General features: G+C 38.4%; 2 long non-coding RNA genes across 3 annotated transcripts; one reads left to right on the forward strand and one right to left on the reverse strand.

The window, feature by feature from the left end:
- Positions 1-215: 215 nt before the first annotated feature.
- LOC122996506 lies at positions 216-12,580 on the forward strand. Of its 2 annotated transcripts, none has more exons than XR_006407011.1 (3): positions 216-455; positions 5,607-5,747; positions 11,710-12,580. It is a non-coding gene; the product is annotated as an uncharacterized LOC122996506 (long non-coding RNA). The 2 variants fall into 2 exon arrangements; XR_006407012.1 differs by lacking the exon at positions 216-455 and adding an exon at positions 2,982-3,023.
- On the reverse strand, positions 11,783-15,424 carry LOC122996507. Its single transcript, XR_006407013.1, has 3 exons — positions 15,270-15,424; positions 14,394-14,480; positions 11,783-11,868 (listed from the first exon to the last, which is right to left on the reverse strand). It is a non-coding gene; the product is annotated as an uncharacterized LOC122996507 (long non-coding RNA).
- Positions 15,425-15,758: the final 334 nt, after the last annotated feature.

Genomic DNA, 15,758 nt, shown 5'->3' on the forward strand with positions numbered 1-15,758 from the left:
CTGATACTAAAAGATTTTTTCAGTGTTTTCACAGCATTTCAAAGTATTCCTTTAAACAACTTGAATGACAAGCATCATGTCTTTCACATCCAAAGTCAAAAATAGGACATCACAATTTCCATTTGAAGACAGCATAACAGACAGACGAAGTTTGTTTTTAATATACTTTATGAACCTCAGACACCCTTTAAAGCAATGATACTGAATGGGTTTTCCAGGTGAAATAAAGTAATGTAAAATTGAACTGGATAGGTTTGGGCCATGATAAATATCCTGCATACAATAAACCCTGAAACATAGACTCTCTGCTGCCACGCTAACCAATAAACATCACTATGAAGCAGCAACACACTCACACATTCAACACACTCACGGCAGTGCACATAACTATCATGGCAAGTAATGTTTTGTACAGTAAATGTACAATGAAATGAAACCTCAGTGTAAATCTAAATGTAAGTATAAGCTGAGTGGTTCAGTTATATTTTGAGCACAGACCATGATACTGTAAAATGTTAGCTTAAAAACGTTAGCTTGCATTAGCTTAAAAACTACTTAACTACTTAAAAAACAGCATAGATAGCATCAGCCTTTATAACCAGCACCAAAATATGCAGGGACATTTTTAGGCAATATTAGCTGAGTTAGTTTTAGTTTATAACTGCTATAATTGAACAACTATAAGTTTGATAACAAAGCTAGTTCACGTTAGCATAAGATTAATGTCAGCTAAAAGCTCAAATCAGCTGCTTCCTGAATGCTAACTAGCTAAAAGTATTGATTCTAGGACTATTGATATTGTGAGAGAAGCCATTAAAACTTTATTTTCATAGCAAAATTTAATAAGAATGCATTCAAACATTCCTGTAAGGTCAAAGGCATCACGTTTTAGAAATGCAGGGCATATATTATAAACTTAATTTGACATTATTTTTGCCATTTTATCCTATCTGACTTATATATATAGTAAATCCTAATAATATACATTTCTGGTGTGTAGATGATGTGTTTTTATTGTTTTATTTTGTCAATACAGAATAGAAAAGGCAATCAAACACAAAGATTAGGAAATATGTACAGCTGCCTCCTGAAAGTCAAGGAGTCGAATCAACCTCAGTCGACCGAGATTGTTCAAGTTCAGTCAGGGTGCATCGCAATAACAGGATAAAACGGACAGAAGCTTACAAAAATGCACAGGCATAACATTTCAATGAGGAATTATAAATAAGGGGAATCAGAAATAGCCTATAAAAACTTGATATAAACAGAAATACATGTGTGCGGCCTTTCTCATTATTCTGACAAATCCATATACGTGGTAGCCTGACATTATATATTGGCCGTTTAAATAGGCTGCAATTCAAATCTACAGCTGCCTTTTATTGATTTTATACGCTCAAAAATATGTTCCCATGACTCTGTTGCATTTAACTATGTTTATGTGCTTGAAATCATCGCTGAATAGTGGTGTAACGGAACGTAGTTGATCTGTGATCCGTACGGATCACCCCCCACTGTTCGGCATGCATCTGAGCCGTGAATTAATTGCAAAATTTAATGTCTCATCGGAGACAAAGTAAATAAACTGCTGTAGCTACAAGTCAAGGTCAGACAGCGTGTCGCTAACGGGAATTTTGAAGAGCAACAACCAAACCATCATCTAACAGTCCAAAGTGACATTTGCATAGAGTTTACACTGTTTAATATGCTGCAGCTGAGCAGCTAATTAGCTAAGTAGCTGCTAACTGAGGTTAGCAGCACTTTTCCTCGGTTAAATTTCGTTTGGTGGCTCGTTCAACAAGCTGCAGGACAAGACGTGTGTTCATGTTTGTAGTTATCATCAAGGTTTGATGATGTGGACACAGGCTATTGTTTCATTCACTACCATGGTTAAAGGAAGAAAGAATTGCTTATTTTATATATTTTAAGATTTATTTAAACACTGGACATCTTGAATGTTGTTTTCATTTAAGACCATGGGTAAAAGTTCCTTGCTTTAAGTGTTTTGCAGAATAAATGGAAAGCAAAGTTATATTTGTCTCCCCATTTTCTTTTTTTTCTTTTTTTTGCTGATCTGAAAAACGATCCAATCCATTACTCAAAACCGTGATATGATCCAAACTATGAGTTTTGTGATCCGTTGCACCCCTATCACTGAAACTCATGCCAATGGATTTTCTGATTGCCAGATAGTCTGAATGAAAAAAAAGGGAGCTTATTCCCTTTATTCCATCTATTGTATGAAGAATGTAGTTCATCTCAATGGTGATAACACTGATAAATACAATTTGAAATCCCTATTACCTTCAGCTTAATCCTCACTGGCTCTCCTCCTGTGTTGTTTTAGTGGAGGACTGGCTGAGCTCCAGCAAACCAATTCAGGGTCATTCCTCTTATTGAATTTCATCCAGAAGCGATATCATAATCACAAAAGACCGACTGCTACCTAGAGGGCTCAGATGAACTCGTTCAGCTGTGATTCAATGACTCACACATTTCCCCCTCTGAGTCTCACTTTGACTTCTTCTCTCTCTCCCCGCCTTCCTTTATGGCTGCCTGTCTCTGGATTACAGCCCCCTCTTCGCTGCCTTCCTGAAGGCCTGTCCAGGCATCCTATTCAGAAAGAAGATAAGCTGCATTTCATTTTCAAAGCTGCTTGTTCCTACTTTTAGTTTAGTTTTTATATCAGTAAATGTTTCATTTTTTATTTGCATTTCATAGAAACTGAAGAAAACTAATCTTTGCATACTTCTATACATAGTAGACTAAGCGATAAGTAAAAATATCAAAATGCCTCACAAATGTTAGGGAACTAGCTATAAATTGACCTTAAAGGCCCCGTTTGTAGGATTTAGTGGCATCTAGTGGTGAGGTTGCAGATTGCAACTAAATTAATACATCTCCCCTTGCACCAGAGTTTGGTTTGTCCATTCTGGGCTACTGTAGGAATATGGCAGTGCAACATGGTGGCCTCCGTGGAAGGGGATCTACTCCCTATGTAGATATAAAGGGCCAATTCTAAGGTAACGAAAACACAACGATTCTTAGTTTCATAAATAAAACATACTCATGAATATTATATTCCATTTCTGCCAAGTCCGTTTAGCTAGATGCCACTAAATTTTGCACACTGGTCCTTTAAGTATTCACAGAGTGCAGGAGCTTATGTTTGACATATTAATTAAATATGGAGTGTTAGTAGGTGCTGTTTTGCATACATTCATTTTATTGATATTCGATCAGGGTCCATACTTAACTACCAGATTCTTTCTTTGCCAAAAGCAAACGGCAAACGTATTTTCTGCAGAATTTCCAGTTTCACTTTGGTCTAAGAAATTTTATTTATCCTGGTTTAATCAAATGCGTTTTCATGTTCAATGATGCTTTAAGATTAGTGGTCAATAATATTATGTTTGGATATGTGTTTATTTTTACAAAAATGTGGCCAGTTGTGTGTGAGAATATGTGGCGTATTCGGTTGTCTGTATGTGATAACAGCTGTGTGGATGGGCTGTGAACACACGTGTGAGTGTATTTTCCCACATACTAAAAGTGATTAATCTCAATACTGTTCCAAAGTTTAAAGCATAACTTATCTTGACCCTTCTCTTTCACTCATCATGTGTAGGAGGGAGTTTATTTTCCCTTTTCTGTGCTCCGATTAGCGGTAATTTATCCAAGTTGAAGAGAGATTGTGCCTGCGTTGAGGAGTGTAATATTTCAGCCTCTTTGACCTCTGACTGATTCAAGCAAACAGTGGTGGATCATGTGTCCCGGTGGTCAAATGGCGGACAAAAAGTGCATGTTACTAACATGAAAACATGGTTGACCAACACCATGTGCTTGTTTATGGATATGGGTTTGTAGGCATGCCTTGGAATATGAGTGTTTGTACTAGAATATGTGGATACATGCAGTATTTGTGTCTGCAGTCTATGCATGGGTTTTTGGGTTGGCACATTATGAGTGTCCTGTCACAACTTTCCAGAGCTACGCTGGCATATTTTTCTCATTGAAGCTCACAATGTGTTTTAGATTTTACAATTTGTTTTCAATGCTTTGATTTGCTTCTGCCTCAGGTTTCTGAACCTTTACCTGCGTATAGCAACATAAAAGAGTTACAACATAAAAGAGAGAGATGGAGTTAAAGCGTCTTTCACTTTTGTGTTTTTAAAAATGAATGCAAGTGTTCACTGATACCTTCCCATATTGGTTATACTTATGTAATGGTACTATTTTTGCATTTTGAACATCAGTGGCTTACATCATCAACAGATTACCATAATCAGGATATTTATTGTACACAAATTGATGAATTTTTCCATTAACCTAATTGCCTCTTGTCAAAGTGAGCGTAATACTAATTGCTACAACCTCTTGCGTTTTGGGGAGCATAAAGAAGAGGAGGAATAAGGGTTGATGATGGCTTCCAATAAAGCCAATAGTATATTGACATATTGGGTGGTAAACTAAATTATTTTGTGTGGAGTGAAACTAAATCAAAGTTGTGTTATTCAATATATTAGAACAGTTTATGTCTGTTTTCTGTCACAAAACATCTATCTGTTTTATAATCCATGACATTTCTTATCCACAATAGTCTCTCTTATTCACAATGTATACATTATTAGCTCAATGATACATATGACGTTTATGTAAAGACAGTAAAAAAATAATGGTCGTTGCCACCGTGACATCACCCATTGGTTTGTGGACTCCTGTTTTGAAGCCTTGAGGTTGGCATTTTGACTGTCACTATGTTGGATTTTTTTGAGCCAGAAGTGACCGTAAGAGAGAGGGTGGAGCTTACCCCAACACTAGCTGCTAGCTGTTAGCTTGGTTAGCATGGTGCATTTACAGTCTATGGTTAACTGTGATAATGCTAATGCTAATTTTGGCTAGCGAAAAACAGGCTTTAAACAAAATGCACTTAACAGAAAAATTGTACAGCTGACTCCTTAGAGGGTCCTTTTGTACAACAAAATGCTGACTTTTTTAGGTGACCAAAATGTTACAATTAACTTTCATGAACTGAAAACACACTAATAGCGACAGCTATGCCTATATTCCTTTTATAATCTGGGGTTACGATATGTAACATATGTAACCAACGTTGTTGCAGTGGTAGCCACCCTAAAGCATACCCTGCTTTATCGTCTATTTTACTCTAAATGGGATCATAATTTACAAAAGGAACATCATGCTGTATTGAAGAAGACTTGAAACTAGCCATTGAGATCATAAACTCATTGGGAAAATGTTTACTGAGGTAGTAAAACAAGTGAGAAGTTTCATTGAGAAGGGCCATTTTCTCACACACTTCTATACAATTGGACATCTTTTTGCAACCAGTGGAGTCGCCTCCTGCTGGCCATTAGAAATAATGCAAGTTTAGGGCACTTCTGCGTTGGCTTCACTTTTCAGACCAAATACAACTTGTTGCTTGCATTTATGCAAGAAAGTTTCTGAGTATGTGTGCTTTTATGTGTGTGTATTTGTGTGTGTGTGTGTGTTTGTACGCACAGGAGTAAATATTGGAAGTCTGTACCCATACAAACCACGTCCAACTGAAATCCATCTACTTCCCCTGTACTGTCCCTTTACAGGAAGCTGTCATCTGCCTCTTTGATGCTAACTAATGATGGGCCGAGCAACTTGCCATAACCCTCCCAAATGTCAGTCCCCAAGCTTTGGGTTTCACCCCCGTATGGTCTCCTCATTCACTGTGTCACATTCATTTCTGCTGGGTAAGCAAACATAAAATACTGCCACTCCTCGTGTATCATTCAGATGGTCACATGAATGTTGAGGGTTATATATTACAAACATAAGCGCACACATGCATTCTTAAAAATGCATGAACACATTATCAAGTCAATCAGTCTTTTACAGGGCCAGTATTTACGACATCTCAAAATCCCTCCTAGGAATTACTCTGAAAGTTTAGCCAGGACTTAAAATACTTGCACCTCAGGGTACATGAGTTCGATTCAGCACTTTTCAACCGCCTACTTTTAAATTTAGGAGATATCTACAGGCTTGTAGATTAAATATAAATATATTTTGGTTTGCTGTGACACTGCTTTTTGTCCACTCTCATGGCCTGTGGAACATTGTTCTTTAGAAGTTTCATTATCTATGATTTGACCATAGATTTTAAGAGCTAGCTAAGCCATGAATTTGTGTAAAATATGACCTCTTTCTTTTGGGTTTAGGGCAGGAAAATGATTGAATAAAAATGATATTGGAGTTTTGAGGTGCAATTAATACAATTGCAGTTGTTACATCATATATAACTGCAGTTACAGTTGTTTGTTAACAGCATTAAGAAGTTTTAATAGAGTATTTTTTGATGTTCATGGTTATTTTATATCAGGATTAGTGCTGCAACTAATTATTATTTTCATTATAGATTAATCTGTGAATTATAATCTTGATTAATCAATTAGCCATTTGGTCTACAGAATGCCATAAAATGTTCTAAAGCCCAAGTCACTAAAAGGTACTAAAATTATTTTATCCCGACCAACAGTCCATGTCCCAAAGATATTCAGTTTACTGTCATAGAAGACAAAATAAACCAGTAATTATTCACATTTGGGAAGCTGGAATCAGAAAATGTGGACATTTTTTCTTAAAAAATGACTCAAAACGATTAGTCGATTCTGAAAATTGTTTGCGATTAATTTTATGTCGATCGACTAATCTCATTGTTGCAGCTCTAATCAAGAATTCTGTATTTCCACACCTACCAGAATTTGCATGCATGTCCTATCATCAGCCACGTATTAGGGATTCATAATTTGCTATAACACCTCTGCAGCTCCTCTAAGAAACCTGATCAAATCCTTTCACACCTTCGCCTAAAAGTAAGACCAAATATGTATCAAGTCGGGTTATTTCTACTCTGAGATTCTTGATAGATATGGGTCAATAAGTGTTTCAGCCCATGTCACAATATCATTTTCTCCAATTCTAAGGACTAGATGTTACTAGATGTTACTTTACAGGTTGACCATTAAAATACCTGGGTTGGAAGAGAGAGAGAGAAAATATATGTTTTGAAATATCCATAATCTCTGGAGGAGAAAACAGGCTAGCCATTTTCATATTTGTCTGTGATAAATTCTAATCAGGCAGTGTTTGATGGTGTGCATACATATCATTATTGTGTGTGTGTGTATGTGTGTGTCTGAATTCAGTCGTTAAATATTCATCAGAGAGCGTCATTGTTTTTGGAGGACTACATATGGGGTAATTAGAACAATAGTTTATATCTACATAAACAACTGCCTTCTGGTGCAGAGGGACTGAGCTTTAATGTCAAACAGACTGGGACAGAAGCATTCTGTGTGTTTGTGTGTTTGTGTGTGTGTGTGTGTCTGCACACTTGTGTCTTTCTGCATGTTTGTCAGTTAGTGGTGGATGAATGTATGAGTTGTATGAATGCATGCATGCACATGCGTGTGTTTGTAATGTGAAACAGGCAATGTCAGTGTAAGCATTTATGTTATTTATGTCAGTGTGTATATGTGTTTTTCCATATATGTGTGTATGTATGTGTGTGCGTTTGTGTGAGTGTGTGTGTGTGTGTGTCGGATGGGGGGGTGGGAGGGGGGCATGTAAAATGTGAAACAGACAGTGGCAATGCCTCAATGGCACAAAGGGAAAGGCGTGACCATCTAAACTGCCCCCTGAAGAGCACGAGAATCCACCCCCAGCCACTGGTTATTGTGTGTGAGTGTGTGAGTGTGTGTATGTGTACTGTATGCAGCTGCAGGCGATATGAAGGGTCAGGTGGTACATTATTGATACCGGTTGGATTCTTAACACTGAAGAACACACAGAACAATTGGGGTTCCCTCTGATGGTCAGGAAGTTATCAGCATAATAGCATCCAATTAAAACTTCAATCATCTTACATTAATAATCTTACATTAAGATTGTTGAATGTTGATGCAAAATGGCGCCTCTAGAAAGAGACACAACATACGATACAACAGATGGATGGATGGATTGTATCACAGTTTTGAGTCACGGCTCGGATCATTTTTCGGATCAGCAAAAAAAAAAAGAAAAAAAAAAGAGAGAGACAAATATAACTTTGCTTTCCATTTACTCTGTAAAACACTGAAAGCCTCTGTGCAGAGCTGTTCCAAAATCTGAGTCAACATCTGTGTTGTTGCCTGGGAGACTCCTGGTGGTGTAGCTCCTTTTAAGGAACAGGGCAGTGCGTAATGTGTGCGTAGCGAATGAGTGGTTAAGTGAGAGAGCGAGTGGTGGAAAAGTGATGGTGGATGCGAGCGGAACAGAGGAAAAGGTCAGTAGTAAGTTACCAATCTGGCAGTAAATGTACAGTACAAGCTACAATCTGTCAAGACCAAGAAAAGTCTCATCTGTTGTTTCCCCAACTGCTGGAAAAGTGAAGGGGGTTAGCTCTGAAGTTAGCAACAATGGGTTAGCCTAACCTGATGATGCTAAACAGAGAAATACAGAAGGGAGAAATGTGTGTGGGGTTAGGGGTCAGGGGTGTGTAACATGTAACGTTACGGCACTGGCTCTCAACCTTTTTTGAATCAGCGCCCCCCCTATCCATTATCCAGGTTCCTTACCAACCTCCATCAATTAAAATGTAGGTTAATTGTCTTCCCTCAATATTAACGTTGATTATTATACTGTATTATATCATTAAAAAAGCATGTCATTGGATGCCAGAAAACAGATTAGTTAACTGGACAGTTGGAATATTTAATCATTAGTTTCCCACCATAACAGTTACGGTCACAACATCAGGGTATGTGTCATGAAGTAAAGTGGGTGTGTCATGTGGTAAAGTGGGTGTGTCATGTAGTAAACTGGGTGTGTCATGTAGTAAAGTGGGTGTGTCATGTAGGTCCCAAAACATGTCACAAAATCACATTGATAATGAAAATATATTTATTTGGTTTTTTTTATTGGCGATTGCACATTCAAATACTTGTGTTTGTGTTTTATTCATTCTGGCAATGCTGTTAATGTGTATTAGATCATCAATCAAATTGACATTGACGTTAAATTTTTAGTAATGTGGTCATTGAATGTAGCCTGTGGTTTGGCAATATCATCCTAAAGGAATTAATCAATCGTTCTTTTGGGAGAGTGTGTTCAGGAGGACATTTGTCTTTGATCCTGAGTGGTAGAAACCAACACCTGATGGGTACTTTTATGTCATAGGTTGAGAATTGTTTATTCTCAGATTATACTCCTTCATACCTCAGGTGAATGTCATGTTATCTCCTTTTGGCTAGTTATCAATGGTAATGAGTTAAATAACGAAAAACCAAACCCAGAACCACAAGCTGCATTGCCCATATTGATGTTTTTACTGTTTTAGTTATTTTCCACCAAATTTCACTTGTCTCTCAGGTTATGATTAGCAGTATCACTGTGATAGCTAGCCTAGGTCTGCAGCCCCCTCTGCCCTCTGCCCGGCCTGCGGTGGTGTTGAGGTGGCTGATGAAGTGATGTTTGTGTCTGTGGTGGTGAAGGTCAGCTCTCGCTTGTGTGTGTTGTCATTCAGTTGGTCTACCACAGAATTTGGTATTTCAGGGCCAGAAGAGTGGCTGAGAGCTATGTGTGCTGTGTGAGTGACTTCTTTGGCAGACATGGATATGATTATTTATGTGCATATGCGTACACTTGTGGTTATATTTGCATTTTTTTGTGAATGTACTATGTTTATGAGAGTTTGTGTGTTGTGTGCTTTTTGTCTGCAAACCTGTTTTTTACCACATTGAATTCAAATGTCTGCTGGTTTGCTTTATGCAAATGATTTTTTTTTTAATGCAAATTTTTAGGATTTGGGAATGTGCAGTAGTTGTGCACTGGTTGTAGTATGTTGTATGTGAGTGTGTGTGTGTGTGTGTGTGTGTGTGTGTGTGTGTGTGTCCTATGAATGCATTGACATTTACCTTTGCCATCACATCCACAAACACCTCCCAAGGCCTTTTTCATCAGTTCCCACTTCCCTCCATGAAACAAAGTACAAAACTACCATTCTCAGCTTGGGAAAATCCTACCACAGCAGCATCATCGTTGACATTTCATGGCTTTGCAAAAGTGTTTACACAATAGGCAGAGAGGGTGTGTCTTTGCATCATTAATCTTTTATGTATGCTTTGTTTATTGGTGGCAACTTGACCACTACAAATTTGATTAAAACTGGGGAAGTGAGTGAAAGAGAGAGAGAGAGAGAGAGAGAGAGAGAGAGAGAGAGAGGAGGGGAGGGGCGATGATGTAGTTCAGACAGTAAATCAAAGCAAAAGTGGAGTTTTCATTTTGTCATAAAAGTCGACAGGGTCTTGGGGTGAATACATGCAGTTCATCTATTTTATTATGTTGCGGCATTTTCTATCTTAGCTCTTTCACACTCTTCCGCTTTATGCTCTCTCCATTATTTCATTTACTGCCCAGTCTACACTTCCACATTATTCTCGTTTTGTCCCTCTGACTTTCTAATTATTTAAAACCGCAATCGACAAAAATGAATACAGCCATTTTGATTTAATTATGTAGCCCCAAACTTGGAGCTGTAACATCATTTCACATCTGTTAAGTCATTTTAAGTATCGAAATGAAAAGAAATTAAATATGTGAATACAATTCAAACATTTTCAGTCATAATTACAAGTAAACTTATCATTCAGAACTCAGATGTGTCATATTGCACGTATGACATTTCACTGATGCAGTCATGACATGACATGTTTAAACCTGCACTTCTCCAGTTAATGGACCAAATATGGTGTCACTCATTATTGGACACTCCCCTTGCCTCTCTGCCTGTCTGGGACTGGCCTGATTGGCCTGAAGCCACATGACCATATATCCAACCCATCTTTGTAGATGGCTGATATGTGTCTGGATGTACATGATTGGCTGTCTTTTATATTTATTTTTTACCTTTTTGATTTTTTTTCTGCTTCACACCTAACCTACTCTGTTTAAATGTTGTTTGTAATGTTTTTTATGATGATCCTGATGAAAGCCACAAGCTAAAATGCGTTGGTCTAATAATAAAGTTGTTCTATATACTACAAGTGCTGCCGGAGATTTGACCTCTTTAGACTTTTGTCCCTTCTCTGTGCACCTTGGGAGTGGGTGAAGTTGTGCCAGAAACTGCACTATAGCAAAAAAAAAGCTCAGATAAACTCATTGTACACTTCCTGCTCACCAACAAATGAAAGATGAACAAAGCTAACAAGTGGTAAACATGGTTGAGGATGTAGCAGCCAAGAGTTGATGGAGGCAGTTTAAAGCATCTACTGTATCAGTGTAAAATGAATTAGGATACCTTGATATAACTTCTTCAATTAAGTGAAACCATTGGCGGCAAAGACGGTTATACTAATTTTAGTATTAATTGGGATTGTAATCTGTTCCTGCTTTGTTCTGTAAATCTTATATTCCTTTGTGTAGTGAAACAGCACAGACAATCTGACAGCCAAGACAATCTGATCATGTGTCTGATGATGTGTATATTTAAAGACTCGTGCATGCTAATCATCTCCCCATTGTCCTTTTTCGTTAACATGAATTATACTAATGACTCAAAACTGACATGATGATTAGTTATCATGTAAAATTAAATTGTTGCTCATTCTATCTTTAAAGCCGCCTCCTCTCTCTTTTTCTCTGCCACGCCGCTCTCTTTCTGTCTCATCCTACCAGGACGCTAACAGGTGAGCAGAAGCTTCCTCTCTTAAGAGCCCCAGGCAGACCTGCCTCACCCAGAGTCAGACCAGAGCGAGCCCACGGCCAGATGCACACAGAGTGGAAGCAAGAAGAGGGGTGATCCTGGGCTGGAAATGTGAGTTGAGACAGAGAAAGCTAAAATGAGAAAAAAAAAGAAGAGTGGCTTTAAAGCATATATGCAAAATTGTACATTAGGAACAAATTAGATCAAACCACAGAAATTACATACGGACAAAATGATATTGCAAAAACACTTGCAAGACTGAAATAAAGATTAATATGAGAAATCTTTCCAGTTGCAGCCCTAATTGCAACCAAAGTACATATGTGGGTGCAGTTGTGTCTGTTTTTGTGTATATGTGTATGAATTACTGTATCAATATTCCCATTGTGGCTCATATTTAAAGGACTTTTCAATGACTTTCCATCGTGCAAGTCCCTGATTAAAAATTTTGCTCTGTTTGGTTTTGTAAAGAAATGCCCCCAGTTGGTCTGTAAATCTCCAGCGAATGTAGTGAATGTGTGAAGCAAATTGTTAAATACTCTCTTCAGTATTCCTGACCTGTTTTTTAAATTTCTGTCTCCATGAATTTTCCTGTCTGGAACACACTCAAAATTCCAGAAATTACACAACTAGAGGAAACCATATTTTCACACAGCCCATTTGTGCATCTGTGAATTGTGTTTATGTCTGTCTGCACAGCATACATGTATGTAATAATAACGTATTTTATGAAAACACCCTGCACACACACACACACACACACACGCCCTGGACCTCCTCACTGTCGGTTGATTATAATGATGTTGATCCTGGAATTGAAGCTTCACTCAGTGCTATTCTGCTCTGGGTAAAAGCGTTAGCAAAATACATAAAATGTAAACACAAAAAAAATGACTGTTTCTATGCTCCCGCTGCCACTCTACACACAAACACACACACACACACACACACACACACACACACATGCCCCCTTCCTTGGTTTCGATGATGATCCAAGCAGAGAGCTTTCATGCCAGAGGAAACACTAGCTCTCACCAGCTGGCCCGATCCGGCCACCAATCAAGTCATCTGCTTCTTAACGCACACACGGACAGACACATACACATGAACACGTGTAAATCTGTGCACTGCTAACACACACATGCTCACACACACACCCTCAGGCGTACACAGGCATGAGCATTACAGTGAGCAGACATCCACCTATAAACACACACACAAACAGTGCACATTACCATTACTCCCACATATAGTGCACATACAGAATGCAGTGTATATACCTACATACTCACATATTTTACTACACCTGTGAGGACGTACATACACTCACATTGGGATAATATGCTTTTTGAGCAGCAGTGGTGAATTGAATGTGGAATTGTAGCGCTCTTTCTCTCTTTCTGTGAGTCTAAAGACCACCAGGGAGCTCAGTATGGCTAAATGGCTGCTAGTAACAACCGCCGCACTGTCAGCATGCAAACCTTAGGGACCTCATTATTTATAATAACACTGCATTGTAAATATGAGGTATAAATAGGACCAACTTCTTGTTTAGTTTCTCCACCATGGTACTCAAAATTCAATTGAATAATAAAAAAAAAAAAAAGCAGCAGTGATGGAGCAGCATTTTAACATGTTTCAGCGTTGTGGTTCATGCTGTTTTCAAGAGTGACTTCAAATCATGTGACAGTGGTATTAAAAATAGAACACACTATTAAACTGTACAAATAGCTAGATGTCATTTTTATCTTGAATTTGTGGTTTGGCGGCTTCTTATTCAGTAGAGTTTGTGATTCAAAACATCATCGGGTAAATGTCAGGTTTTGTCATTGATAATTAAAAAGCAAGAGCTTTTATTTAGATCTATTATTTTGACCTGACATTCATCTATTTTACAGAGAACAGTCAGTTGTGACTAGTGGGAACTTAAAACTCACAACATGACTTGAAGAGATCTGCTCATGGAGGCACTCTTCCTTTTCTCTGCCAGTTACTGTATGCTTCTCAATTATTGTACTTCAGATTCAGAACGACTTAAAATGCCAAATACAATAAAAATACAGGAACCTGTCTTGGTGACATAGTTTCAGAGTTCCACAGTACCCAGTGACACACATGGTACAAGGAAAATCGACCTCACATATTGTATGAAGTTTCACATTGGTGAACTGCACCATAAATTTTACTGACCGCCTTTCTCTTCATCCTGAAACACTGTTTTGACTATGCAAAACAATGGGTGAAATTCAAGCACCGCATAAGTCACATAAAACCAAAGAGCTGGTTTCTCAGCATTGCTTTTCTCTCTGTTTTGGTTCCAAGTCTGACCAGAGCTCTGGGTCTGATTTCAATCTGCAGATACTTTTGCAGTGGTCCAGATACTTTCAGTGTCAGGGGGGGAAAAAAAAGCTAAATACTGTACAAAAAACATTGCAAGACGTAATCAGATATGCCATATGACATTTTCTTCTCCCAAACTCAAAGTGCATTCGCTCTCACACACATGCAGACACTCGCACAAAGACAGAAAAGCACTCACATGCCCACGTATGGATGCAGACACAGAGTACGCTCCAGCAGTTTCACATAAAGTGCGCACAGACAGAAATGTACGTGCACAATAACACACAAACGCGTACACTGTCTGCCTGCTTACCAGAGAGTCATAGCCTTTTTCCGCAGACAATCCTTCACTGTTTCCTCCAGTCTCCTAATTGGCTTTACCCAGACCCAGCCCACAGACCTGAGTCAGAAACAATTAAAAACTCCATTTATATTCCTGCAGCGAGCACATGGGCTCCCACAGTGTGTGTGACTACTCACATCAGCCCTCATCATCTGTGTGTGATTTTAAACTTCAGGCCGCTTTCCATATTTATTTGAACGTGGTCTGACTTGAAAGGTTTGTGGACTGAACAGCGAAAAGCACTTTTTGATCAGACAAATAATCTGCAGCTCGTCCAACGTTATCTTTTAAATAAATATCTGAATCAGAAAATATTAGCTTTCCAAGCGGCCTGTTTATTGTTTGAGTTTTCTGAGGCTTGAACTGACTAAGAAAACACTTTTTCTTTTACGTCGCCATCATTGATTCAAAGGCCTGGGATTTCAAAAGGGGGCCTAACGGAGGTAATAACCACATTTGACTAATAAATAATCCCTCATCTCCATCCTAACGTATAGGAACATACCACTGAATTGGCCCAATCCTGCACAGGAGTAGAGCTTTCCAGACAGTTTCCTTAACAACCATCTTAGAACATACCACAAATGTATAAATGACCACATACTGTAGCAAGGAAAGAAAAAAAAAAAAAGACAGAATCTCTGTTTTACCCATGTAACCAAATCCAGCATATGGAAATAGATTCTTATCAGAGTCCATTTGGTTTTTATTTGTATTGCGGGCAGTAGAGGACTGATTTAATGACAGGAGTGGATCTAAAATAGGATGTGGCATCACTTGAATCTGAGATTTGAGATTAAGCTGTCAGCATTACAGGAGTGATGGCAATAAGAGTCTTTAGTGTACCTTCTGGATCCAGTGTTGTCACTGTAAAATGTAGCTTGATGCACAGGCAAAGCTCTTGCTGCTGGGAAACAAGAAAGTGATACCTGATTAAAGTGCATATCAGCATAGATAATATCATCATCACTGTTGCCTTCTTAGAAGAGGACATCTACTTGGCAACAACATTATTTGCATTGAACGACTTTTACCAACAATACGGTAATTATTTGTCTTTTTTTTCAACAGGCTTAGATTATAGACAAACAATGCAGACAAGAAGAAGACGAAGACACAATAGAGTAAGTAAAGAAACTAACATAGACAGAGATTAAATAAATTTGGCATGCATGTGTATATGCGTGTGCGTGTGCATGTGTGTGTCTATAATATATGAGGTGTTTGTGGAGATGAGCCTTGCGTGCCAGGGGCCACAGCAGGTGCAGTGCATCTCTGGAGTGCCGTGTCCTAGTATGTGTTGGGTGGGTGGTATCTTTCTCCCCTCATCATCTC

This window comes from Thunnus albacares, chromosome 14 (assembly GCF_914725855.1).
Source record: "Thunnus albacares chromosome 14, fThuAlb1.1, whole genome shotgun sequence".
Classification (NCBI taxonomy): Eukaryota; Metazoa; Chordata; class Actinopteri; order Scombriformes; family Scombridae; genus Thunnus; species Thunnus albacares.